Source organism: Papaver somniferum, unplaced genomic scaffold, assembly GCF_003573695.1.
Source record: "Papaver somniferum cultivar HN1 unplaced genomic scaffold, ASM357369v1 unplaced-scaffold_32, whole genome shotgun sequence".
Lineage (NCBI taxonomy): Eukaryota > Viridiplantae > Streptophyta > Magnoliopsida > Ranunculales > Papaveraceae > Papaver > Papaver somniferum.
This window is the reverse complement of record NW_020643262.1, coordinates 1335665-1362952: the sequence shown is the minus strand read 5'-3', so window position 1 is coordinate 1362952 and position 27288 is coordinate 1335665. Positions and strand designations below refer to the sequence as shown.

The 27288-nt window shown below is 36.1% G+C and overlaps 1 long non-coding RNA gene across 3 annotated transcripts; it reads left to right on the top strand.

Annotated features, from left to right (window-relative positions):
• The first annotated feature begins 215 nt into the window (after nucleotides 1–215).
• LOC113341926 lies at nucleotides 216–4181 on the top strand. Of its 3 annotated transcripts, none has more exons than XR_003356230.1 (3): nucleotides 216–1067; nucleotides 1486–2856; nucleotides 3799–4181. It is a non-coding gene; the product is annotated as an uncharacterized LOC113341926 (long non-coding RNA). The 3 variants fall into 3 exon arrangements; XR_003356229.1 differs by having other exon boundaries at nucleotides 225–1067; nucleotides 1486–1600; nucleotides 2811–4181; XR_003356227.1 differs by having other exon boundaries at nucleotides 226–1067; nucleotides 1486–4181.
• The last annotated feature ends 23107 nt before the right edge of the window (nucleotides 4182–27288 follow it).

The following is a 27288-nucleotide window of genomic DNA, read 5'->3' as shown; positions in this document are numbered from 1 at the left end:
TGTTATCATATCCTCCGAATATATAAGGGTAATTTCCATTACGAATTACGCGAGATAAGGGCTGGGTACATTTTCCCTTTGGGTGACCTTTTTTGTTTTACTGTTGGCCCCCAAATCCTTTCGAGTGGCCCCTAAAAACGCGAGGTTTATTTAACCGGCTGTTTATAACACCATTAGAGAAGACGTGGGTATATAACACTTCTGTCAGTTTTTGTGCCTAAATTTTTCATTACACTTCGTTTACACCAACTCTTAACTGTACGTTAATTGACGCTGTTAGTGTGGACAGTACCTACATCAAAAACTAGACGTAAAGTTAACGGGGACACCAATACAGTATCGAAGTTGGTTTTATTCTCTTTCTTCTTCGTCTTCTTCTGCTGCTCCTCTTTCTTCTGTTCTTCATGTCTTTCTCCCTGTCAAACTCAAATCTAATGAATAGATTTCTTTTTGTGAATGATTCATGTAAATATTTGAGATCCAGATAAATCTAAGAAGAGGGTAATGAATCTGGAAGCTAATTGAGCTCTGAAAAAAGAAGAAATCAGAAGAAATTAGGGATTCTGCTAGAATTGAATAAGTTGTATATTTGGAAGAGGGGTTCGATTGAGAATATGCAGATGGAGATTCGAGATGGGTATTGTGTGTTGAGAGTAAGGGAGGAGATTTAGTCACTGATTCTCTACTCACATGGAAGAATCAGTGAATTAGGGTTTTATGAGAACCAGTGATGGTGAAGGAATTGAGTTTCCAAGATAAAAGTTACTAATAATTAAATCTGGGGCTGTTTTGGGTTCGATGTTGTGTGCTGTAATTGGGGATTTCTGGGTTCGATTCAAATCAGTGGAACCATATTGGTAAATCCATGAGATGTAACTGAATTATGGCTACAGTTTTGGCTGTCCAAGAAACTTAATCAATTTTTCCCGTTTGTTTTTTCAAAATCAATAACTTTCTTTCTTTGAAATTTTGTTCAATCGGTTCTTCTGTTTCAGGAAGATATTGCCCGTCATGAAACTTTACTCTAAAGTTTCAATCAAACTTTTCAGGGAGATTGCCTGATAAAGGTATTATTGAAGCTTTTCTCAATCAAACTTCACTCTCTCAGAAACAATATCACAGAATTGAGCCAAACCATAACCATTGTTAGCATCTGTTTTCTCTGTAATCTGTTTTGATGAAATTTACTTTTTTTTGCTAATAAACATCATTAAATGTTTTGATGAAATTGCTAGCAATTTTTGAAATAGAATTTTTCAAATTTTCTTTGTATACGTCAACATCAGTTGTATGTGTATTATGTGGGTAACAAAAGAACGAAAGAAATTTGTATTCCATCCTTAACAAAGATACCTACATCCAACAGAATTTCGCCATTTCTTAAAAAAGTATGTACACCACTATATGTCATGGCATCGAAAACTACATTATGTGAAACTGAGCTTATGCCTGACAGATTTAATGTTTTTTGGCTTTTTTTTGCAGAACCCATGATTGACAGATTTCTCGGCCAGAAAAGAAATGTTCATGTATTAGCAAATCAAGGAAAATTTAAGGTACAACCATGTTCATCTATAGCATCAAGCTCAAAATCAAAGTGGTAAGTTGGGTTACATAAATACAACTTGCAAACATTGCGTCAGGGTTAAATTAGATGTAACCGTTTTTGAATTGTGATAATAAATTGATTTCTTTAATATGGGAGAAAGTTGCGAGTATTCTCCTAATTTTGAATTAACAGGGAACCCTTTGTAAGGTATACTTATTTTTTCTGATGAAAATTGTAAGATATACATCGGCTTAACTGTGTTTACCCAGAGGAAGTATTCTGTGTTACCAGTATCAAAAACCAAGAATACAAAACAAAATCAGAGTTTGGAGAAATGAAAAATTCGTATGAATATGAAGGTGGTATAGTTCGTTGTTTATTGCTTAACTATCTTCCAAATCTTTAGGGACTTTTTATATGCTTACATGAGCATTAAGAAGCTTAGTTGTGGATCCGTTATCTACATATGTTTAGTATACTGCACTTGACTATTAATTAAGCAGTTTTACTGCGATTACTGACTATATTTGGTTAAGAATCTAGGAGTACCTCTAAATATTAGTTTTTGGTGTTTGGTCTCCTCGCCATACCAAATTAAGAATTTTGACCTTCAGTTTAGTTTTGTTGAGATAAGTAACTCTATTTTACCATGGATTCTATATGCTGTTGGCGCTACTGCATGTAAATGCTTTAGATTTTACTTTGGTAAGATTTCATGAACTCTAATTTGTTCTTTTTAAATTGTTGACTAATGTCCAAAAAAATGTTCTATATCTTAAGTGGTCTTCCAAATTTTTGTTCTTTTTTCATTCTTTGTGCATAAAAATGGTATGGTACTGTTTCTCTCACCTTGAATTGTGCTCATGACTTCGTTTCCTTCCGTATTATAATGAATAAATTGTGAAGTAAGAACAGAACTTTCTAAAAGCATGCATGTTTTTAAGAATTTGCAGTCTCTGAGTTATAGGATAACATTTCGTCACTTACAGTATCCACCATTCGTTGTGTAACATGCATTGTTTTGTATTGTATGGTTCCTCAAATTAGTCTTCCTATGGAAGTTAGTCCAAATCTCCTCCCTAAGAGGACTCTCTGCCAAACTCATCTAAGACTGAAACTTGATGTTGGCAGTTTGGTGATCTAGGACCTTACCAAGATTCATATACAATGGCCTAACCCAACCAAACTTAACCTAAATCTCATGTGCAAGCATAATTTGATGGACTCTCTGATGAACGTTTATATTTTTGTGTGTTTGCAGGCATAGACACTTGCCCAGCGAAGTACGCAAGCCGGGTCAATCCAAGGTGAACAATACTTATTAACACTTGAAAGTTTACTGGGCCCACCTCTGTAGAAGCGGTATTTGGATTTCGGAACATTGTTTTTCCTATATTGTTTTGTGAATGAAATCTCATTATATCTCAGTTCTATCCCCTCTTCGAAATTTGTTACTAGATGAAGCCCTTCACCGATATTAGCTTCTCTGTTCCAAGTACTCCCTCTCTCTGACATTGGAAACTTTTATATCATGGCAGTGGTGCTGTTTTAGGAAGTGGCTCTTAATTTTGGAACTAGGATTATGAATTGTGCAACATGGATGGGCACTACTTTTTTTGTTTTTTGTTTACATTCTTCATATCAGATTTCGCTTACTGAACTCTTGAACCCGTTAAAAATGACGGGTTCATTCTATGTTTCAGTCAAGCATCAAGAGTTTTTATTCATGTTTCATTGGGATATTTTGACTTTGGGTCACATAAAAGTGACCAGAGTTGCATTTGGGTCACCACAAAATTTTAGTTAGAGTTTGGGTCACAAGACCGTCTTTGACGGTTGGGAAGTCAGTTATATCCTAAGTGACTAAAATGAACTTAACAGTCTCCTAATATTACTAACTAAACCAAACGGATCTTTATCTTCACCATCAGAGGACAAAAAGATGAGATGTGAGCAGCAGCAGCTGAACTCTTTTGAAAAGATTAATGAATTAACTGAAGTGTCACCATACTACTAATTTTAATATGTGTCATATCCTAAGAAATGTAATCTTATATACATTGTGGCTTTTACTATCCTTTTTTCTGAACGAAATTGGCTTTTACTATCTTGCTCCCATTATAGCTTGAAGTTGACTGTTAGGTTCAAGTGATTTTCCTTTTAAATTTCAATTTTTAGGAATTTCTGTATTTTTTTAAATCTGAGTTATTATTGCTCTCCTCTCTTAACCATTTTGTTTGTGTTTGAAGACGTGGATATGTATTTAGGTGCGGTAAAATATTACCATAACTGCATCTATCAAAGACGTCAAGGGAACACAAATGATACTAAAGAATGTGTCCGACAAGCCTGAGTTTGTTCGACAAGATGCCCAGCACTAAGTGGAAATAAAGTGATTTACTCACAAGCCTGAGTTTGTTCTTAGTTTTTCTATGGAGGTATTCACTCAGTTGATGAAGAAAACAATGCTCTTAAGTTTTCAATGATAAGCATGCATTTTAGTGTAATGGTACCAAAAATGGAAATTCTATAATTTGCATAAAACTTTGTAATATTGTACCTTTGATTATTTTTTTAACCACTGTAAGCTTTTTACTGTTATTGATTGAATGCAAACTTATGTTTCTCTTTTTTCTTCTCTTTTGGTCGTGTTCAATCTCGAAATGATATTTTTCCTTTGGGACGAGGCGAAGCCGAGTCAAGTATGCATCGGGATAGGGCGAGGTAAAGCCGAGCCACACCAAATCAAAAATCCAAAGTGATTGGGAGGGGTTGCTTTGGATCATCAAATAAAAATGAAGGACGGGGTGAGGCGAAGCCACTATCGCACCAAACCAAAAATATGTTAAAAGTCAAAAATGATGGTAGATGGTGTGGGTCCGTTCGATGCGTAGCACGGATACAAAATGTAGTTCATATATTATATGGATTATGTTTAATAATGTCACTGGTCACAAACAACATAGGCCTATTAGAAAGCGCTCCAAACATCGTCATTGCTGCGTAAATCTCAAATCACAACGCGATCTTCTTCTTCTTTTTCTTTGCTGCAAGTCACAATGTAGTTTTTAGTAGTTCAATTTTGATAATCTCCACATTGGAAAGTGATCACACATGGAATGTAGGCTTTTGAGCACCACGTGCATCTATGCCTGACGCACGTGACGTAAGATCGTCTCATGCGCTTTTCTTCGATGTTAATTCAACTATTTATGTTTCTCGTTGGAGGCGGGGGACCAACGGAAAAGAGCAGAGAAATCCGAAAAAGAGCGGAGAAATTCGATAAGAGAAAGAAAAAGATTATCGGAATAAGAAAAATACGAATATGAATAAGACCCGATTAAATCGGAAGAATGATGATTTTTCTCGGAATTAAATTCCAACCATTTAGTATGTTTTTCTTCTTTAGAAAGAAATACTCCTAAAGTAGGAGTGATTTGCTCAAATCTCTTATAACTAGTGATGAAGCTTCCGTCGTCAAAAAGACCACCTATGGAGATTCCGTCGTCGGATAAGTTGATGATGAAGATTCCGTCGCTGGAGACAACCAAAATGAAGATTTCGTCGTTGGAGAACATCACTACTGATCTTAAAACCCAAACTCAATAACCAAGAATCGCCATTAAAGCGAAGATAAACTTCAAAAGAGTAGATAAAACCACCAAAATGATGTAGATAAGTAGAAAATATAATAAAAACCAAACTAATCTACTAACTAACCTAGAAAGTAAGGAAAAATGAAGAAATCTGCTCAGATCTAATCCAAAAAATGGACTAAATCTGAACAGAAAAGAATTGTTTTTGATGGTTTTGTTTGAGAAGGAAAAGGAATGAGAAAGAGGAGAGAGCTATTGCATCTAGCCCAAAGTCTACTTGGTTGATCATTTCTTTTGAAAACACCTTCTTCTTCATTTTATTTCTTTTGCCTTTTCATTTGGACTGTGAGATGATTATACGACTGGCAATTAACCAATAATAAGCGAAAACTACCTATGAGAGTGAAACAGATTGATGTCAAAATGTTCTTCGTATAATATCACAGATTTCTCTGTTTTACTGAACTTTTTTCTTGACTGTCACGTGAAGAATAGTCTGGTGGCTAATCCACCGACCGACCTTCTAAAGATTAACATCAACATGTTTATCCTTAAGATAAACATTAATTATGTGTTGCCACGTCAAAGAAACACTTGGTCTCACCATGTACATTGATACTTTCCCTTCGGCTATAAATAGCCGCATATTGTTGATTGTAAGAAGTGAACTTTACTAGAAGTTATTATTACAAGAAATATACAAGGGAACTGAATTCCCATATTCTCCACTCATACTTCTTTCTATTTCTTTAATTAATGTTAACAGTAACTTTGTTTAGCATAAGCATTAATTAATTAGTTAGCCCATCTCAACACGGAAGCTGTTGTACTGAATTACTAGTATCCTAATGCTTGGACTAGTGACTTGAACTAAATAAGTCACACAAATAAAACACGTTATCAGCATTAATTGCTCTACGGCAACCAGCAGGGGATGACGATACGAAAAAGGATAATTCTCTTCAATCCTTGCATATTAAATCTAACTATTGTTAAGTAGTTATGCATATGCAATTCTTATTATGTCTAACTCGTTTTATGTTTTAATTAGGACTTGTTAAAGAGAGAGTTGGACATCTTACCATGTCCGGTATGTGCTATTTGGAGCACAGGTAATTATATGGTATGAAGAGATATCCAAAACAGGTACGTATTAGCAATGACTCATATTTGCGATGTTATTCGTTTTCCGAATTTAGCCAAATATTTGAGTTTTGTAGCGTTTTGCTATTTTCCTCTTTATCCAACCAACGGAAGGTTTCTCCGCGTCCTTTTGGATAGCGTAGAGAAGAAAAAATTACATTTGTTGGTACACCAATAATTTTGGTATTAACGGTTTTAATATCGGCAACAAGAAATTTTTGCATCATGGGGATAACGAAATCTTAATGTTCCTTTGCTATAGTAATCTCCAGAATTCAAAGTCGTTCCACCTAAAGGGTCGGAATGCGATGAAAAATGGACACCGGGTTAACAAGGTTAGCCAGTCTCTATCAGTGGTCATTGAAATGACCTATAGTTGATATTGAGACAATTTCTTTCAAGTTAAAGAATGTGTCCATATTTCAACTTTGATAAATTAATATTCCGTCGAGCCTAATGGACGAAATTGGAGATTTGTCGATATTATGCTAGAACCGTGTATATTGCATTTTGAATGTTTTATTTCTTGTTTCACCGTTGATTTTTGTGGAAAATAGTTCGGTTTGATTTTACAGAAGATATATGCACCGTATACAATATTGCGGAGAACAATAATGAGAGTCGCATATTTTGCGCCCTTATGTGTCTCTGTTAGCTTTACGTCGTGCATAATATGCGCCTATTATATGCATCGACGAGCTTTATAAAGCTAGTACTTAATTTTCACTTTGTATATGTTGTGCCAACAACAACGAGTGTTGCAAATGTTAATTGCGCCCCGTAGATATACAAACATCGTGCGATAATGAGTGTTGCATTTTGTAAATGATATTTAGAGTTAATATCATGCCTTCTCGTCGCCTGAGCTACTACCTAAAATCACAAATTTGGTGAATAAAATTTGCAATTGTACCTATGCAGACATTAGTCTATTTTTGGCAAATGAATAGACACAAAAGTGTGGGAAATACAATTGTGGTACATATATTTCTGAATATGGAAACCACAATAGTTATCAGGTTTGAGAATCTGATAAACCCCGTACCACCAGAAGTGGAGAAACATGGGACGGTAGCATGATGATTAGAATCCGTATTTGAGCTTGGAAGAGCTCTGCTATCATTGTGACATAAAAGACACAGTACGTGCATTTGAAATGTTGTTCATTTTTGTTGATCTCTATCAGTCGTCTTGGCAGGACTAGGACTGATATTGAGATAGTGTCTACGGTCACAAAATTTGTTTACAGTTTACTGTTGATTTTGTATAGCAATGCAAATTCGTTTATTTGAATACCAGCTGGACAGTAAACGAGAGAGGAAACCTGATCAGTTACCTCTCATGGGTTGCGTGATATTGTAATTTTTCTGCACCCATTTGGCGTAGATTACTCTGTTTCTAGATTTAGCAAGAGTATGCTTGCTTCATTTGGCGTAAATTAAAGTCCTTGCAAAGCATGCCATGAAATCGCAAGCGATTGTTTCGTCTGAAAAATATGCTTAGAAGCATAGACGAAAACCTCTAATTCGAGGTATGACAATCTAATCAGATAACGTCCATATTCTCTTTGAGTGATGAGTCGATAACTCCTGACGAGGAGCATATCCATATAAATTGCGTTGATATAAATGACAGAGACGAATATCCGCATATTGAAGTTTGGTACCAAATGGATTAGAATATCCTCATACTCTAGAGAATGATGTAAGATCGTTATTAACTGATTGTTACATGGTTGTCGATAATACTCAGAGTAGCTACTAAAATCGATGTGGATGGATATCCCCCTTTGCAAAGGAATCATCGACAGATTTTATAGATTGACAAATATGGACCTTAGTCCGTATTGTGTTGTTTTCTCCCTTGTACGCTTTTGAGACTTTAGTCTTAGCATTGATTACAAATTTGATGCTTATATAAAAGCGAAGTGAGAGAACTAGTTGAGGGCGCTTGATATGCAGTGCCACCCCTTGAAAGTGAGTTTCCGTAGACACTAACCAGGTTGATGGAAGTATGGTCTGGTAGTCATAAATGACTCGACATATCACCTAGGTGGTAACTGCGTATCTATACTCATATAGATTTTGAATGAAACTCTTCTCTGTAAGTCGTTGATGTTGTATCATTCTAGTGATGCTCTGGGCATTGATGGTGAGTAATTTATTGTTCTTGTACATTCATTGAATGATTTAATTGATTCATTCATAAAGCATTTTGGAACTTATTACTCATGAAACCATTATCATGTTTTTTGTTTAAGATGTGCTACATTCCACTGTTGCTACGACTCTACTACAATATTTGCAAATTTGATGAGAAAATCTTCCAACCGTTTAGGGGGAGGATAGGATGTCGCCTGAAAAACGGTGTAAAGTATCCAGGTTTGCACAAAGATAAACCAGGATGTATCTCATCTTAATGCTTTCATTCGTGAAAGACATTTATAAGATTTGATATCTTTAGAAATTGCAAATCAGGCTGTTTCATGAGAAGCTGTAAATGTAGATGGTATGTCATTTAAAACACACCACAACGTGGAAGACTAGTTGATTTCGAATATTCTGCACCTCCTAAAAGGAAGAACCAGTCACAATCATTGAAAGATAGTGCTCTCATAGAGACTGTCAAAGGAAGATCTGATTTCTCTGAGCATAGTTCTCATTATATGAAAACATCCTTGCAACATCTATGGAACCTCAAAATGAGAGGATCTCCACAAGTCATGTGTGCAATACAGAAATTTGCGATCGCAATACAATGATTGTTGGTGACATACTCGAAGTATCCGATGATACTTCTATAGATGATACTAGTGTTGAACCACTCTCTATATTGGGATGTCATCAAAGATATGATTGGATAAACTAAAAGGGACAGATTCAGGCAGAATAACAATTTCTCATAAAATGCATGATTTTGGTTCTGCAACCAGAACGCTCGATAATGTGAGCTACTCTTAGCCACAGGTGGGTGTTTTTAGTACCGACATCCGATAATGTAACCCTAGTGGCTACAGATGGATGTTTATGCATAATGAGAAAAGCAAGGTCAACTAATGGCACAAAGTCTTTTCACAGAAATATGAAATGGATTACAAAGAAACATATTCCCTATTATTGATGAAACTACCTCTTTGGTATTTGTCTGGCAGTCTTTAAGGACTCGACATGCATCTATATGATGTGGTTATTGCGAATCTGTATAAAGTACAGATAACTGCATACAAATTCCTGAAGGTTTTCCACCTATCAGTAGAATTACCACGTCGTATGGATTTGCTCGATAAGGACGAAAGTGGTCAATCGTCCAAGTGAATGCTTATTATCCAGGGATATGTAAACCATCATATATGCCCATGTATTATGCATTTACTATATTTCATATATACAACATCTACTTTATTGGAACTTCTGAAGTGTTCTCCAAAGCACAAAAATGCTTAAAGCAGAAGTCCGAGATGAGAATCTCGGTAAAACAAAATTGCAATCTGAACATTGTAACTAGCAGTCCATTAATTTCTTCAACCTTGAAGGTATAGACATGTTTAATAGACAAGCTGGCACAATTATATGCGATCTCTTACTTTTAAGATTTATCAGTTTACATCTCAACAAAGGAGACGTATCACTCTGTGGTTTGTATTACACGAAAGATGTGTAAATAGTACGTCGGATGAAATATGCCTGATATTGGGTTTGTAAGCCTGGTTCTGCCTAGCACCAATATCGAGACGTTGGTACGAAGAAAACTCCTCCATCTTCGCGGTACTATTAAGCTTGATCTTTTGCATGAAGGATCGCTAAGTATGTCTCCCACAGAGAAAAGTTAATCGGACTGTTTAAGTTTTTGATTTTTGGCAGGTTTGTTAAAGTAGCTGATTAATCTCCTAGTTAGACTCTGGTAGTAGAGGATACTTGTGATTCCTCCGATCGGTCACGGTTGTCCAGACAAAACTAGTGGAGAATAAATTTTATTATCAGAAGATCATTAAGAACTTGCACAGAGAAAGATCAGACCAAGTTTTCTACTAAAGGAAGCTGGAACTACTGAAGGCATTAGAAGATGGTTCGTGATCTTTATGCAATACTATCAAACAAAATGATCAACTGAGACAGCTACTCAACAGGGGGAGTAAATCCACAGAAGACTATGGATATTGGGTATGTTGGACATTACGTCGTGTACTCTTTTTCCTTAGTCAAGGTTTTGTCCCACTGGGTTTTCCTTATCAAGGTTTTAATGAGGCATGCGAGTCCACTGCTATCCGCAGTTCGACATGTTGTACTCTTTTTCCTTCGTTCTGGTTTTTATCCCTCTGGGTTTTTCCGAGCAATGTTTTAACGAGGCAACATATGCGGGTTTATCATTGTTCTGGGAACTCATGTTTTCCTACGTTCAGGTTTTGTCCCTATGGATTTTCCTGACGAGGTTTTTTAATGAGATAACAATCTTAGAATGATGATCAGGATCTAAAGAAACAGATATCCATAGAATTTTTGGCGGAATCACTGATTGGATTACCACACTCTACTCTCAAGTCAAGTTTTTACCAAAAATGGTTTTTCCTGATAAGTTCTACACGAAGCCAAACAAGCTGCACCGACAATATTATTGTGAGCTTCCATCGTTCAAGTTTTTTTCCTACCGGATTTTTCCTAACAAGTTTTGATGAGGCAACAAATTGTGTAGTACTCTTACACTTCATCTGGAATTTTTCCAGCATGGTTAACAAAGCAACATTTTCTATTAGTGGATTATCCAAGGGGGAGTGTCACGTGAAGAATAGTCTGGTGGCTAATCCACCGACCGATCTTCTAATGATTAACATCAACATGTTTATCTTTAAGATAAACATTAATTATGTGTTGCCACGTCAAAGAGACACTTGGTCTCACCATGTACATGGTTGATACTTTCCCTTCTGCTATAAATAGCCGCATATTGTTGATCGTAAGAAGTGAACTTTACTAGAAGTTATTATTACAAGAAATACAATGGAACTGAATTCCCATATTCTCCACTCATACTTCTTTCTATTTCTTTAATTAATGTTAACAATAATTTTGTTTAGCTTAAACATTAATTAATTAGTTAGCACATCTCAACACCGAAACTCTTGTAGTGAATTACTAATACGCTAATGCTTGGACTAGTGACTTGAACTAAATAAGTCACACAAATACAACATAGACTAAATTATTCGCTCAAGGTCTATCCTTATTCCTTGATGTCTTCCAATGATCAAGATATCCAAGTGGAGGTGATGCAACCGGTCAAAAGAGTCCAGCTCACACCTTAGTTCTTATGTAATCCTCATTGGCCAATCTTTTTAAAGTCTTTATTTTTTGTGTTGTTTAGAAAAATTTATTCAAAGGCAGGCAGGACACAAAAAAACAAACAACATTTCTTGACAAATGTAATAAATTCTGACAAAGACCAAGAAGAGGTGGAAGCAAAATGAGGCTAAGAGCCATCAGCTAGCTCAATGTGATGCCGCAAACACTTGCAAAATTTAGATGATACTCTTTTCTGTCTAATGGCAACTCATTTCTTATACTTAATCTATAATTTCTTCACATTTGTAATTACTCTGTAGTACATGTAACTCCAAATTTCCAACAATAATCATTTTAATATCTCAAATAGAAAAGATTAGAGAAAGAAGCACATGGTTCCGATCTTTGCCCTATTCCCGCAATAAAGGTGTCTTGGGCTTCACCGACACCAATTGTCACACTTAACGTAAAAATAATAAAGACGTGATTCAATTCATTTTGAAAATGACGCTTCCATTCCCGTTCCTGTGGCTTTGTTTGGTTCGTCCATCCTGGTGTTACGTTCATGAGTTCATTTCAGTCCATAATTTCATTGGAAAATACTTCTTTGAGTATAGACTGCCTAGTGTTTGCTGTTAGTTGTTTGACACAATATAATACTCCTCTATCCAATCACTTAAACTTGGAATTAACCATTTACTACCATAATAATTAACCATTTGCTGTTAGTTCCTGAGCTAGTTATCCGTTTTGTACAGTTAAATAACATATTATTATAAAGAATAATTCCCAACGTGACTTCGGATTTTTTGAGGGGACTAGGAACTTTTTTTATTTTTGTTTTTTTTATATATCGTGTGACATTTTATTTCATGGTAAGATAGAGATTACATGGATGTTTACAAAATAATCAAGAACATCATAAAACAAGAAAAATATGTTATAATGACCGGTGGTGGAGTTCAATTTTGTTAAGCGAGGAGCAAATTCTACAGCTCATAATCTCGCCAAATATGCTTGTCAGCTGATAAAAGATTTTTTGGTGGTTGTAGTAATGATGATAAGGGGTATCGTTCAAACTTGAACTTGTGAAGGTAATGGATTTTTAGATTTAAAAATATATATACAAATATTGACAAATTGGTAGAGAGGTACTGGGACTAATGATTCGGCCAATCTTCATAACATAAGGCTTAATGATTTATTCTCAACAATAATAGCTTAAAACATATATGGACTCTTATTTTGCCAAAGTCGATTCTCAAAACATTGGTTGTAAATGTTAAGCATGGAACATCAAATCACCTAAGCTAAGCATGACCCATTTAATCAAATAACACCCAATTTAATCAAATCATATTTCAATTAATTTTTAATGCAAAAGTCTTAAAAAGAATTAATAAAATTACCCATTTATGAAGCTCGGCCTCCTCCGTCGCCCCAGTGTTGGGGTTTAACTCATCATAGTAAAAATGCTCTCAAAATAATTCATTGATGCTCAAAAGTGTTTTACAATGAAGAGAAATACAAGAAATTGATGTAAAACAGAACTATGCGACCCACAGAAGACGTCCAGAATCAACGACAGAGCTGAGTTGCTGTTGTCGTTGAAGAACTACGACCCACAATCGACAGTCGATGTTTCTGTTGATAAACGACTGCTGCTGAGAGTCCGTTCTTCGTGTTCTTCAGGCGTGTTAATGGCAGCAGCAGCAGCAGCAGGTAACTTCTCTGCAACTCCTCCTGCGCCTCTCTGATCGCCTCCAAACCTCCCCAAACTCTCGACAAAACCTTTTCTAACTTCTCTACACCTCTTATATACTTCACAGCTCAAAGAAATCCCGATAGAATCTCTTTTTTTTTCTTCTCTGCCGTTGAAACAATAATCACCTCTGTCAGTGTTTGTACGCGTCTGTTAGCTATAAAATAGCCACCAAACTCTTCCTATGACTTGAACAGGACCAAATACATGATTATCCAGCGTAAAACTCTCCCAAAATCTCCACAAAATCTTTGAAAGTGCACAACAGGACACGTCTCTCTGTTTTAACTTTGATTGCTTCTCCCGGATATTCTAGCCCAATTAAGCCCATGAAATCATCCATACTAGAATTGTATATCCATATCACGTCCATCCCATGAGAATCAGTGATTGAATCTCATTAAAACTCGTCCGAAAATCCAACCCTAAATCTGTCTGGTGAAAGGAAATTTTCCCGCCAAAATTTGTTTTCAAACGGTGAAGGTGACCTCCCCCTTATCCAGTTCTGGTGTCCCTTTAGCACATGTCCGAATTGGGTTACCCCTTATCCATAGTGAGAGTCCGAATAACACTTTCCCCTTGGGTGCAAATAGTAATTTTTCTGGGATATTTTCAACACTTTTTCAGGGTTCCTCCGGGGTATTTCTGGGGTGCTTCTGGTACGTTATCTACGGAGGTTCAAATGCCACATTTTGAGCCAATTTCGCCGCAAAAGCTTATTTCTCCAAAAACACCTACAAAGACATAAAATAACCAAATAAGTACAAAATCGAGCACTAACAATATAAACAATTGGGACAAATTAGACACATAAATGCGTCTATCAAATACCCCCAAACTTATTATTTGCTAGTCCCGAGCAAATCAAATAGAAAATAAAATCCTAACTCACTGTCGCAGGCATCGTCGATTGCATTTAGCGTATGCAATAAGCCTTTAAACCCCTAGGTGGCCCTAGTGGCCGAGTTATAGTCTCGGGTGGGTTTACCAGAGGTGTACCCACAAAACCTGTACTCCAGACCTTAGCTATCTACGCAGAACCTTGGAAGGCACTAAAGAATCTCCTTGGTTGACATACTTATTGACTACAGGAAGAAGTACCCTGATGCGAAATTCCAATTGCTGTACACGAGTTTGCACTCAAGCATACTAAAATTCATATAAAGTGACAGAGCTCTACTCAGATAGTTGCACTATGGACATCATATTCGGAGTCAAAACTAATCACATGGATAGATCAAGAAGATGGATATAGAAAACATAGATGGTTTTGATGTTTACTAAGTGAACGGCGTTTCCCATATCTGTCTGAAGGCCTCCGCCAAAATGAACCTATCCTAATGGATTGAGATACTAGTCTGACTAATATCAACACACTGGCATATACAAGGGTACCAGTGGTCGATAACCTAACTCTAGGTCAACACAACTGGCATATACAAGGGTACCAGTGGTCGACTTTATTGAATTTATTCCTTTTGGTCAAATGGTCTGGTCTCAATTTTTTTTTTTTTTTTTCTTTTTTGGTAACTACCATTTTTTTTTCATCCTTTTATTTTTTTTCATCTCTTTTTCTTTTTCAACTTTTTTTTTTTTTTCATGGTATCTCAATCACTCTAATTCACCCTAGCATTGGTAACAACTTGAATCGTGGGCCCCACCTATCACTTAGAGAAACATAGTTTAAAAACAAAATAAAATAAAAATAGAAGTGAAAAGGACTCAACGAGATATGGTGAAACTATCATGTTATTTCTAACACCTGAGCTCTGTGCTTTTATGAATAGACTCTTTTAGATGTTTCCATCTAATCAGATTGGTTCCTCAAACTCCTACAACCAAAATGCTTCCATCCACTTAGATTAGTTAGTGCAATCCTAAATAGGCATAAATTTCTAAGCTCTGGAGTTTATTTATTCATACTGCAACTAAAAAGTTTCTCCCATACCCCCAAACTTAAATCTAACATTGTCCTCAATGTTCTAAGATGAAATTAAAAGCATGAACAAGGAGAAACTGTTACCATTTGAAGCAAAAGAGATAAGGAAAGATATTACCGTGTTGCAAGAATATTGGGTTACCTCCCAAGAAGTGCTAAGTTTAAAGTCTTCAGCCAGACTTAGGAAAGGATTAGTCAACTCGAACCATAAAGTAACAGTCGAAATAATTGTGGGTCTTCAAAACGAAAAAGAGCTGACCAGAGGAAACTACAATAACCCAAGAAAGTGAACAAGAATAACATGCCCTTATCTAGTTTCCTGATTAAGATATTTATATCTAATTGCGGTTCAGGTTCAGGTTCTATGAAAGGGTCTAAATAAAATATTTTCCTCGGATGCATTTCCTCATAGGTTGGATCCAAATTATTAGGTCCTAGAGTCTGGAAAAACTCAAATAAGAACTTAGAATCACAAAATAATAATAACCTAAATAACTGAGGATCCTTTAAGTCAATCAGGTTTGACTTATATAATTGACCACAGTGAGAGTAGTGGTCATTCTTAAGCAAATGTGTCGATTCTAATTTCCTAAAGCATTTAGGTTTAGTCTCACAACTTAATATTCGACACATTTGAAATCTATATGTTCCCACATATGGAAGAAAACTATTTGGTGGGAAAACAAAATCAATCTTGGTATTATTGCCTGGGTTAACCACATCAACCAGAGGATGGGTTTCTAACAGTTGAGACTCTTGTTGGATATCATTAGGTTCTGGAAAACGATTATGAAGATAATCTTGTAAGATGGTTGAGGCATTGATGTCAAGTCCCAAGTGAGGGACCTTACTAAGAGTTAAAGCACATGGAGAATGATACTCACCCCCAAACTTAGAGTTTTCGACGTCTCTAGATAGACTGGTCATAACCACCCTAATTTCTAGGTCGGCAATTGATTTTTCTAAGTCAGGTTCATCCTCGCTAATCTCTACGAGTTCATCTAAGACTATTGTTTCTAAATCGTTTGACTCGATCTCAAGATAAACTGGTTCCTCTAAACCATCATCGGTTTCGTAAACAGGACATACTACATCGTCTGAAACGGGGGTATCTCTAGTCAAATCCTCGTCCTTTTGAATAGGTGAATAATTTTTAAAATTATTAGGATCTGAACCAGAAATAATATAATCATTATAAGGCTCAACTGGGGTAACAAATTCCTGATCACTATTCCCACATATTTCAGATTCTTCATCATCACTATCCTCATCATCATGATACAATTTTTGAAATTCAAGAATTCTCAATCTTTGTTCCAAACTACATGGTCTATGTTTATAATATTTCTCATAGATCGTTAGAGGTGATTCCTCAATAAAAGTTGGAGTATCCATATATCGCTGCCCACGCATATATTCACCAAGAGTCATTTCCGAAGACGTCTCTTGATAACGAGAATTTCTAGACATATATTCTCGCAACGTCATCGCAGGTGGCGTCTCCTCAAAAGGATTCATCACCGAAGAAATATAAACTACAGAGGTATTCTATACAATCACAAACAAGGCCGACTCGACTCCACCAAAGCAAACCTAAAGATTTCTAGCAAACAAAAAGCATGATGGCTCCACTTAGATTGTTTCTAGACCAGCTTCTATCTTTCGAAAGGGAATTCGTTGCAATTTGAGCAAACCCCTCTGGAATCACTCCGAGTCAAAGTAAGTTGAATTGAGGCGAGGGAAGCTCAGTGGAGCTTTGATACCCAAGGCCTCACCGCTATCACAAGGCGGCGCAGTCACGCATTCAACTCACAGAAACCATCATGAACTTTGGAGTGTGCTTAAAGAGCAACCAATATTTTTCGAACGAGTTTCCTATTAAGCTCGTTACCCTATCGGTCTCGTTCTATTCCAAATTTTAAGCTTGGGTTCGCGTTAGGTTTCGTTTTCCTAAGGCGGGCAAGAAGGGAACGGTGATGAAATCCGAACCCTTATCTTGTTTAGGCCAGGCCTTTCCCTTTACTAGGAAAATAAAGACAGTCCGGTTCGTCCTCAAACAATTATCACCTTAAGGCAGACAGTAATCCGCTTGCAGGAGATTCGCGGGTGTTTCGATTGGACTTACCTCCCGTACCAGACGGGGGATGAACCGTTGTCGTCGACTCGGGCCACGACTCCTATGCCGTGTGCGAACCCGAGGGGCCGAGACGATATAGTAATCGTCGTCCTTCCCTGCACACAGTTTATATAATAATAATTTTTTTTTTTTTTAATAATACCCTTCCGTAGGGTTAAAAAAATAAAGTCCAATTTTTAAAGTCCAAAGTCCAAAATAAATAAAAAAAAATTACAGTTTTCCTCACACACTCTAAAAAAAATTAAAAATTAAAAATTAAATCCTAAAATTGTCCTTTTTTCTTCTCTTTTCGCTTTTCGCTTTAAGCTTTTTCCTCTCCAAGTCCTTAGTGCTCCACTTCGAACCTGTAAATCAAAGACAAAAAGACAAAGTAAAAAGGAACAAATAATAATAAAAAAAAAAAAAAAAAAACCTAAAAATTCTACCTAAGCACAAATCCGCGTCGGCGGCGCCATTTTGATAAAAGATTTTTTGGTGGTTGTAGTAATGATGATAAGGGGTATCGTTCAAACTCGAACTTGTGAAGGTAATGGATTTTTAGATTTAAAAATATATATACAAATATTGACAAATTGGTAGAGAGGTACTGGGACTAATGATTCGGCCAATCTTCATAACATAAGGCTTAATGATTTATTCTCAACAATAATAGCTCAAAACATATATGGACTCTTATTTTGCCAAAGTCGATTCTCAAAACATTGGTTGTAAATGTTAAGCATGGAAAATCAAATCACCTAAGCTAAGCATGACCCATCTAATCAAATAACACCCAATTTAATCAAATCATATTTCAATTAATTTTTAATGCAAAAGTCTTAAAAAGAATTAATAAAATTACCCATTTATGAAGCTCGGCCTCCTCCGTCGCCCCAGTGTTGGGGTTTAACTCATCATAGTAAAAATGCTCTCAAAATAATTCATTGATGCTCAAAAGTGTTTTACAATGAAGAGAAATACAAGAAATTGATGTAAAACAGAACTATGCGACCCACAGAAGACGTCCAGAATCAACGACAGAGCTGAGTTGCTGTTGTCGTTGAAGAACTACGACCCACAATCGACAGTCGATGTTTCTGTTGATAAACGACTGCTGCTGAGAGTCCGTTCTTCGTGTTCTTCAGGCGTGTTAATGGCAGCAGCAGCAGCAGGTAACTTCTCTGCAACTCCTCCTGCGCCTCTCTGATCGCCTCCAAACCTCCCCAAACTCTCGACAAAACCTTTTCTAACTTCTCTACACCTCTTATATACTTCACAGCTCAAAGAAATCCCGATAGAATCTCTTTTTTTTTTTCTCTGCCGTTGAAACAATAATCACCTCTGTCAGTGTTTGTACGCGTCTGTTAGCTATAAAATAGCCACCAAACTCTTCCTATGACTTGAACAGGACCAAATACATGATTATCCAGCGTAAAACTCTCCCAAAATCTCCACAAAATCTTTGAAAGTGCACAACAGGACACGTCTCTCTGTTTTAACTTTGATTGCTTCTCCCGGATATTCTAGCCCAATTAAGCCCATGAAATCATCCATACTAGAATTGTATATCCATATCACGTCCATCCCATGAGAATCAGTGATTGAATCTCATTAAAACTCGTCCGAAAATCCAACCCTAAATCTGTCTGGTGAAAGGAAATTTTCCCGCCAAAATTTGTTTTCAAACGGTGAAGGTGACCTCCCCCTTATCCAGTTCTGGTGTCCCTTTAGCACATGTCCGAATTGGGTTACCCCTTATCCATAGTGAGAGTCCGAATAACACTTTCCCCTTGGGTGCAAATAGTAATTTTTCTGGGATATTTTCAACACTTTTTCAGGGTTCCTCCGGGGTATTTCTGGGGTGCTTCTGGTACGTTATCTACGGAGGTTCAAATGCCACATTTTGAGCCAATTTCGCCGCAAAAGCTTATTTCTCCAAAAACACCTACAAAGACATAAAATAACCAAATAAGTACAAAATCGAGCACTAACAATATAAACAATTGGGACAAATTAGACACATAAATGCGTCTATCATCAGCATTCTGTTCACCAGTGGTGGAAATCTTCTCAAATCTCCTCTATTCTCTTGGATGTAATGACCGATATGGTCTTCTAATTCTTTTGTTTTTTTTTCTGGCTGTCAAAAAAGAAAAAAAAAATCCATATACAAATAGAGATACCAATTACGAATAAATCGTGAAGAGAAAGAGCGATAAACTGCAATAGTATCCAATTTTTGTCGGGAGGAGGAAGAATGGTATAAACAGGAATAAAATCCGACCATTTAAGATAGTTGTCTTCTTCAAAAAGAGATGCTTCCGAAATAGAGAAGTAATTTGCTCTAACCATTGTTTGAGACGATCCTGGAGGCCCTAAATCTCTTGGGTTGAAGAAGAGGTCGCAGCGCCGCCGAGTTGAATCATTGGTATTCTTGAATAATCTAAAATAACAAACCACATACCAATCAAAATACCTAGAAATAATCACCTTGGAAAGGAAGATAGAATCACCATAAAGATGAAGACATAATCGCACAAAAGCGAAGATATAATCGCTCCAAAAGCGAAGAGAAATGTCAAACAACGTCAAAATCATAACAAAATTAAAATCATACACTAAAAACTAACAATAATGAAAATAAAATAAATTCTTTGCTCAAATCTAATCCAAAAAGAAGTAGATCTAAGCAAAGGAATGAAGGCTATCGAAGAGTTTTTTGGGTTCTTTTTTCCGTTAGAGTGAAGAGAGAGATAGGAAATGAGATATTTGAGGGCACTATGAACTATTAGGAATGAAATACAAGTTGACTTGAATTTTAAACAAAAAACTATTCGATAGCCTCCATTCCTTTGCTTAGATCTACTTCTTTTTGGACTAGATCTGAGCAAAGAATTTATTTTATTTTCATTATTTGAGGGCACTATGAACTATTAGGAATGAAATACAACTTGACTTGAATTTTAAACAAAAACAAACCAATATCGAATCATATTTGGAGAAAATTGAACACGTATGAAATTTATTTATTATTTTTATAGTAGCATTATTCTTTTATACATCATTTGGGACGTATTAATGCTTAAGGGGAATTTTTTGAAATATATTATTTTATGTTTTTATCGAATTTATCATTCTATCACTAAAGGCCCCAGTCGGGACCAAAAAATTTTATTATTTTAAAGAGGATATAATATTATCGAGTATTACTTTTAAAAAAGTTATACTGTATATGCGGATGGCTAGTTACTTTAGGAATCCCTAAAAGGAATTTACTATATTTGGTCCTACGACTACGAATTACTAGACGTAAAGATCTATGTTACAATTAACTCAGAAACAACTCTTAGGAAGGAAAGATCGAAGAACATAGAAGGAGGAAGAGCTTAGTTTATAATTTCACTGAGAAACTCAGATGAATACAATCATTGGGTTTTAATAGACCAATCCACGATAAACGTATCAGATAATTATTATTACATCTACCTGGATTAACGAGACTCGGGGAAACTCTAACCAAAATTATACCTAAACTACCCTTATAGAGAGATACAACAAAATAAAGGCCCATGCCCAATGAAACGGCAAGATCATGACACTTTCACGACAAATCTCTCTCCTTCACGTGATCCTTTTCCTCAAGGATTAGCTTTGGAAATTGTAATCTTATAGTCTGGTTGTCTTCCCAAGTGGCTTCATCAGCTGTTAGGCCTTCCCATCGGATAAGGATCTGTGTTATGCTTTGGTTGTTCTTTTTGTTCAATCTGGTACCCATCACCTGTAATGGTCTAACCTTCATCTCCCCTTGTTTAATGACAGTGGGTAGTCTAGCCGCTGAGTTAAGTAGATCCTTACAATAACAAGTAAGCGAGTCAACAACCTTTCAGTCTGAGGTAACAATCAAACTCTTATCTTTGGCTTCAGTTGAGAGACATGGAAAGTTGGGTGTACTTTTGATCCAGCTGGTAATTGCAACTTGTAAGCAACCTTTTCACTCTTCTCTATGACTTGATAAGAACTAAAGAACTTAGCTGATAGTTTGAGATTTCTTCTCAACTGTACAGTGGTCTGTCTGTATGGTTGCAACCTTAGATAAACCTAATCACCAACTTAAAATGACCTCTCATATTTTTTTTTATCAGCTTGGTGCTTAATCCTATGTCGTGCTGCCTCCAGAGCTCCTTTGAGTAACTGCCCCATATGTTGTCTCTTCTGAATATAGTCATCAACATGATCTGCACTTATACCTTGAGCTGCTGAAGTAATACCAAACTGGGGAGGTGGATAACCATAGAGTGCTTCAAAATTAGTAAGTCCGAGGCTTGTGTGGCAGCTAGTATTGCGCCACCATTCAGCTAAGGCTAACCATGAAACCCACTTACTTGGTTTGAAGATGGTCATGCATCTAAGGTATGCTTATGCACAAGCATTCAGCCTCTCAGTTTGACCATCAGTTGAGGGTGGTAAGTTGTGCTTAGGTGCAAGGAAGTACCTAATCTTATAAAAATAGCTTGCCAGAAGTTGCTTATGAAGACACTGTGTTGGAAAAGTTACCAATTTCACACCTGCAAATCAAGGGTTAAATACAAAATCCAAGATACCGGCTGAGTCAAGACCAGATCGCTCTCTTTAGAACGTTCCGTGGCTCTGCCTTGAATTTTGTGCAAGCAGTTCTTTCTCCGTCACAACGCCCCCCGGGATAAAACAGCCGAGAAAAACTCTCTTTCGATCTCTTACGCACACAATGAGAAATCGATCACTTCTACTCTCTATATTCTTACTCAGTATTTTTGGTCTCTTGATTCTTAGAAAACAATAGTGTAAAAAACTTGTGTTTTCTTTCTGTTCTCAAAATTGTTTTTATAACCAGGCAGTCAATGCAAATTAATGGAGAATAAATTGGATTAATTGCTGCAGTTAAAATTCCATTCAAAACAGTAAAAAAATGGGCAAATAAATCATGCCATAATTAGCGCAATTAAAACATAATTAAGTGCAGTCAAAACAGTTTGAAAAAAATCTTTTTAAAAACAGCAAAAAATACTTTCCAAATTCAAGAGACCTCCCAAGATCCTCAAGGCCCCGCTCCCGGACTAATGTTATATGCATAATCAGTAGGGGGATTCGATCCTGAGACCTAACCCCCAGGACCAAAATGCTTAACCACTAGTCCAAGATCGAATTATTGATATAAATAAGCCTGTCAATATTTGTCCGATATCCGGTATCCGTTTCCGATTATTCGAGATCCTATAGGATTTTATCCATTTTATCGGATATCGGATATCAGATCAGATATTTTATCGGATATTTCTTCCTTAACATATCGGAAACGGATTAGACCCCATCCGAAATGTTAATATCTGATATCCGATAGTATATGAACTTATTTGTAATTTATCCTAATCTCGAGTCTAGTATTAGATATTATCGGATATTGTCGGATAAATATCCGATAAGTGTCAATTATGAAAATGTTTTACAAGGGTTTTTAAGATTTTTTGTTATAACCGGATATTATCGGATATTTATCGGATATCCGACAGCTTAGCCTATCGGAATCAATATCTGATTTTGATATCCTATAGGATATTATCGGATATCGAATATCCGGTAGTGCTTAACCTGTCGGATATCGGATTTCTAAATATCCGACGGATATTCTTCCATTGACAGGCCTAGATATAAATGTACAAAAGAATTATTTTAAAACATATATCCCAACAATCCCCCACTTATATTTTTAAAATCATTGAGCAAGATCCGTATAGTTATGTGCATAAGCAAAGATATCTTTCGATTTTGAACCTTTACATAGTATTAAATTCTCTGAACTCTGACACAATGTGAACTCATGTCTTTGAACTCTATGGAGAGAACAGATTACTTAACACACACAACTATACTAAGAGTAAAGTCTTAAATGCCAGCACATTACGACCCTGTGCTATCCCAGATTCAATGAATGTTCTAGAGAACTTCCCATGTTCTCATAGAAAGCGGCTACACTTTCTCATTCACATAGGTGAGTCTATCAAAGGTACTCCTGTAGCTTGGTACCCCACTCTATACAGAGCTATAGACTTCATTAAGAGTTAAAAAACTCAACCATAACCCGCTTCAGGATATCATGCCATGGGAAAAGTGCATGATTCTATATCCATATCATTTGTTAATCGTTATTCCCTTTAAACCTATTTCTAGGTGGGTATCCATCACAAAATTATTCAACTTGTAGTGGGCAAAAGTCCCATGCCTTTAGAGGTATATAATACCTTTTCCCTAGCTAATCCTTTCGTCAAAGAATCAGCTAAGTTCTCTTTCGACCTAACATGATCCACACGTACAACACTAGTTATGAGACACTCTCTAATTGTGTTGTGCTTTCGACGCATTTGTCGATTCTTACCGTTATAAAAACAGTTATGTGCTTTTGCAATAGCCGCGGTACTATCACAATGGATCATAATAGCTGGTATCGATCTATCCCATACAGGAATTTGAGAAAGCAAGTTTCTCAACCATCCTGCTTATTCACTAGCTTCTGCTAGTGCTATCAATTCAGACTCCATCGTAGATTGAGCCAGAATTGTCTGTTTCTTTGACTTCCAAGATACAGCGCCACCAGAAATATTAAACAAATATCCACCAGTAGCCTTGGAGTCATCTGAAAGAGAGTTCCAATCAGCATCGCAGTATCCTTCAAGGACTACAGGAAATATCTTGTGTAATCCTAGGTTAACGGTCTTTTTAATATACCGCATAACCCTCTCAACTGTATTCCAGTGTTCCAACAACTGGTAAACCTGCATAAAAACCCCACTGCATACGCAATGTCTGGTCTGGTACAATCAGTTGCATAACGAAGACTACCAATTATACTAGCATATTCAGATTGTCTAATGCTATCACCAGTATTCTTAAACAGTTTAACACTAGCATCAAAAGGAGTACTCACAGGTTTACAATCAAAATAGTTGTACTTCTTTAAAATCTTTTCAATATAATGAGACTGATCCAAAGAAATACCATCATTAGTTCTAGTAATCTTAATTAATTTCAAAGTTATACTTAAGCATATTCTTAGTTTCTTCAACCACAGACAAGTTTGAACCAAAACTCAGCAAATCATCCACATATAAACAGTTCATGATGCATGTATTGTTTTCAAACTTATAGTATATGCATTTGTCACTTTCATTAATTCTGAAACCATGTGAAATCATCAAATTATCAAAATTTTCGTGCCATTGCTTGGGAGCTTGTTTCAAACCATACAGTGACTTATCTAACTTACATACTTTATGTTCTTGACCAGGAACAACAAAACCTTCAGGTTGTTCCATGTAAATTTCTTCTTCTAATTCACCATTTAAAAAAGCTGTTTTAACATCCATTTGATGAACAACAAGATTATGCACAACAGCAACAACAATCAAAACACTAATATAATTCAATCTTGTAACGGGAGAATAAGTATCAAAGAAATCTACATCTTCTCTTTGTCTAAATCCTTTAGATACCAACCTAGCTTTGTGTTTGTCTACTGAACCATCAGGGTTCAATTTAAGTACCCATTTACAACCTATTACTTTGCAACCAGGGGGTAAATCTGCTAGGTTCCATGTTCCATTAAGATTATGGGAGTCCATTTCATTATCTATGGCTTCTTGCCAAAAGCCGGATTCAGGAGAATTAAGTGCCTCTTGAAGACTAAAAGGATCTTCCTCTAGGGTATAAACTTCAAAGTCAAAACCATAGTTTGTCGCAATCCTATCCCTTTTACTACGCCTAGGTTCAATTTCAGCGTCTCTAGTCTCTGCAGTTCTAGGTTCTTCTATTCTAAGTTCAGAACTTGTACTAGGTAGAGAACCCCCATCTAGATTTAAAAGGAAATCTATCTTCAAAGAAATCAGCATCAATAGATTCAATAATAACTTTATTATTAAGATCAAAAAATATATAAGCTTTAATGTTTTGAGCATACCCAACAAAAACACATTCATAAGCTTTACTAGCCAGCTTTGATCTTTTAGGATCAAGAATACGAACATAAGCCAAACAACCCCATACTTTAAAATAAGATACATTTGGTTTTCTGTTTTTCCAAAGTTCATAGGGTGAAATTTTAGTTTTTGAATTTGTCACACGATTCAAAACATAGCAAACAGTCAACAAAATTTCTCCCCACTAATGAGGGGCAGCACCATAACTCAACAAATATGCAGTCACAAGAGTAGTACATGTACGATTCTTTTTCTCAGCTTTCCATTCATTTCAAGGTTATACGGAGCAGTTTTTTCATGTATAATTCCATAATATTCATAAATTTCAGTGAATGGTTTAGAATCATATTCAGTTCCTCTATCACTACGGAATCTCTTAATTTTCTTACCAAATTGATTTTCAACTTCAACAATAAAAACCTTAAATTTTTCAATAGCTTCATTCTTATGACTTAGCAAGTAAACATAAGTATAACTAGAATAATCATCAATAAAAGTCATGACATATCTTTTTCCATTTCTAGTTAATAGACTTTCATATCCACACAAATCAGAATGCACTAACTCCAATGGTTCAGATTCTCTGATAACACTTATGGGAACTCTTGGTTATCTTAGCTTGACTACAAGATTCACATTTTTCAAAATCATGCATGGATAGTTTTGAAATAAGACCTTGCTTGCCCATGGTATCTAGTGATCTACTGTTCACATGACAAAGTCTAGCATACCAAATATTAAAAGTACACACCATATAAGAAGAAGATGCAATTTTATTCATTTCAACATTAAGCTTAAACATTCCATCAGCAGCATAACCTTTTCCTACAAATACTCTGTTTTTAGTAATTGTGTAAACATCAGATCCAATAGTTTGATACAGCCCAGCCTTGTTGAGAGATAGACAAAAACAAAATTCTTTCTCATTTATGGAGTGTGGAGGACATCTTTCAGCATAATTGTCTTCCCAAAAGTAAACTTCAGTTATACTGTACCAGAACCTTTCACAATAATGGTATGGGAGTCTCCCAATAACACTTTCTTATCCTTGATTTCTGCATAGCTCTTAAATAGAGACCTATCAAAACAACAATGGCGCGAAGCACCATTGTCTATCCACCACCCATCAGTTCCACTAACCATGTGAACCTCTGGATTAGAAACCATGGAAATTATAACGCTTTCAGCAGCATTAGCTTGTGCGTTATTCTTTCCTTTGTTATTCCTGCAATCCCTATCCATGTGGTTTGGTTTACCACAGGTATAACAAAGGAACTCAGAATCAGAATTATGAAATTTCCTTGATGGGTGTGGGTTCTTGTTTTGATTAGGTTTTCTTTTCCTTTGGTTCTGGTCAGGTTTCATCGGTTTTTTCTTAGGTTTCAAACTCGGTTGAGTCCGATTCTTATTATTGGAAACGATAAGAATCTCTTCCTTTCTGTCTTGTTTCCGTGCTTCCTCTTCAACCCCGAGCTTAACATTTAAACTTTCAAGAGAAAATTCCTTAGTTTTGTGATGCAAAGCATTACGAAAATCTTTCCAAGATGGGGGTAATTTATCAATCAACACAAATACTTGAAATTGTTCATCAGTTTTCTTACCTTCCATCATAATTTCATGAGCTATTTTCAGAAGTTCATGATCCTGAGCAACGACTGATTTTTCATCCACCATTTGATATCTCAGGTAGCGGCTTATAGCATATTTCTTCGATCCAGCTTCTTCAGTATCATATTTTTTTTGTAAGGCATCCCACACATCTTTAGCAGTATCAAATGTGGAGTAATATTCATATAGATCGTCATACAAAGCATTCAGAATATAGTTTTTACAATCAAATTAATTATCAATCCATTTGTCATAGGATTTTTGTTTTTCTTCAACAGTTTGGGTCACAACAT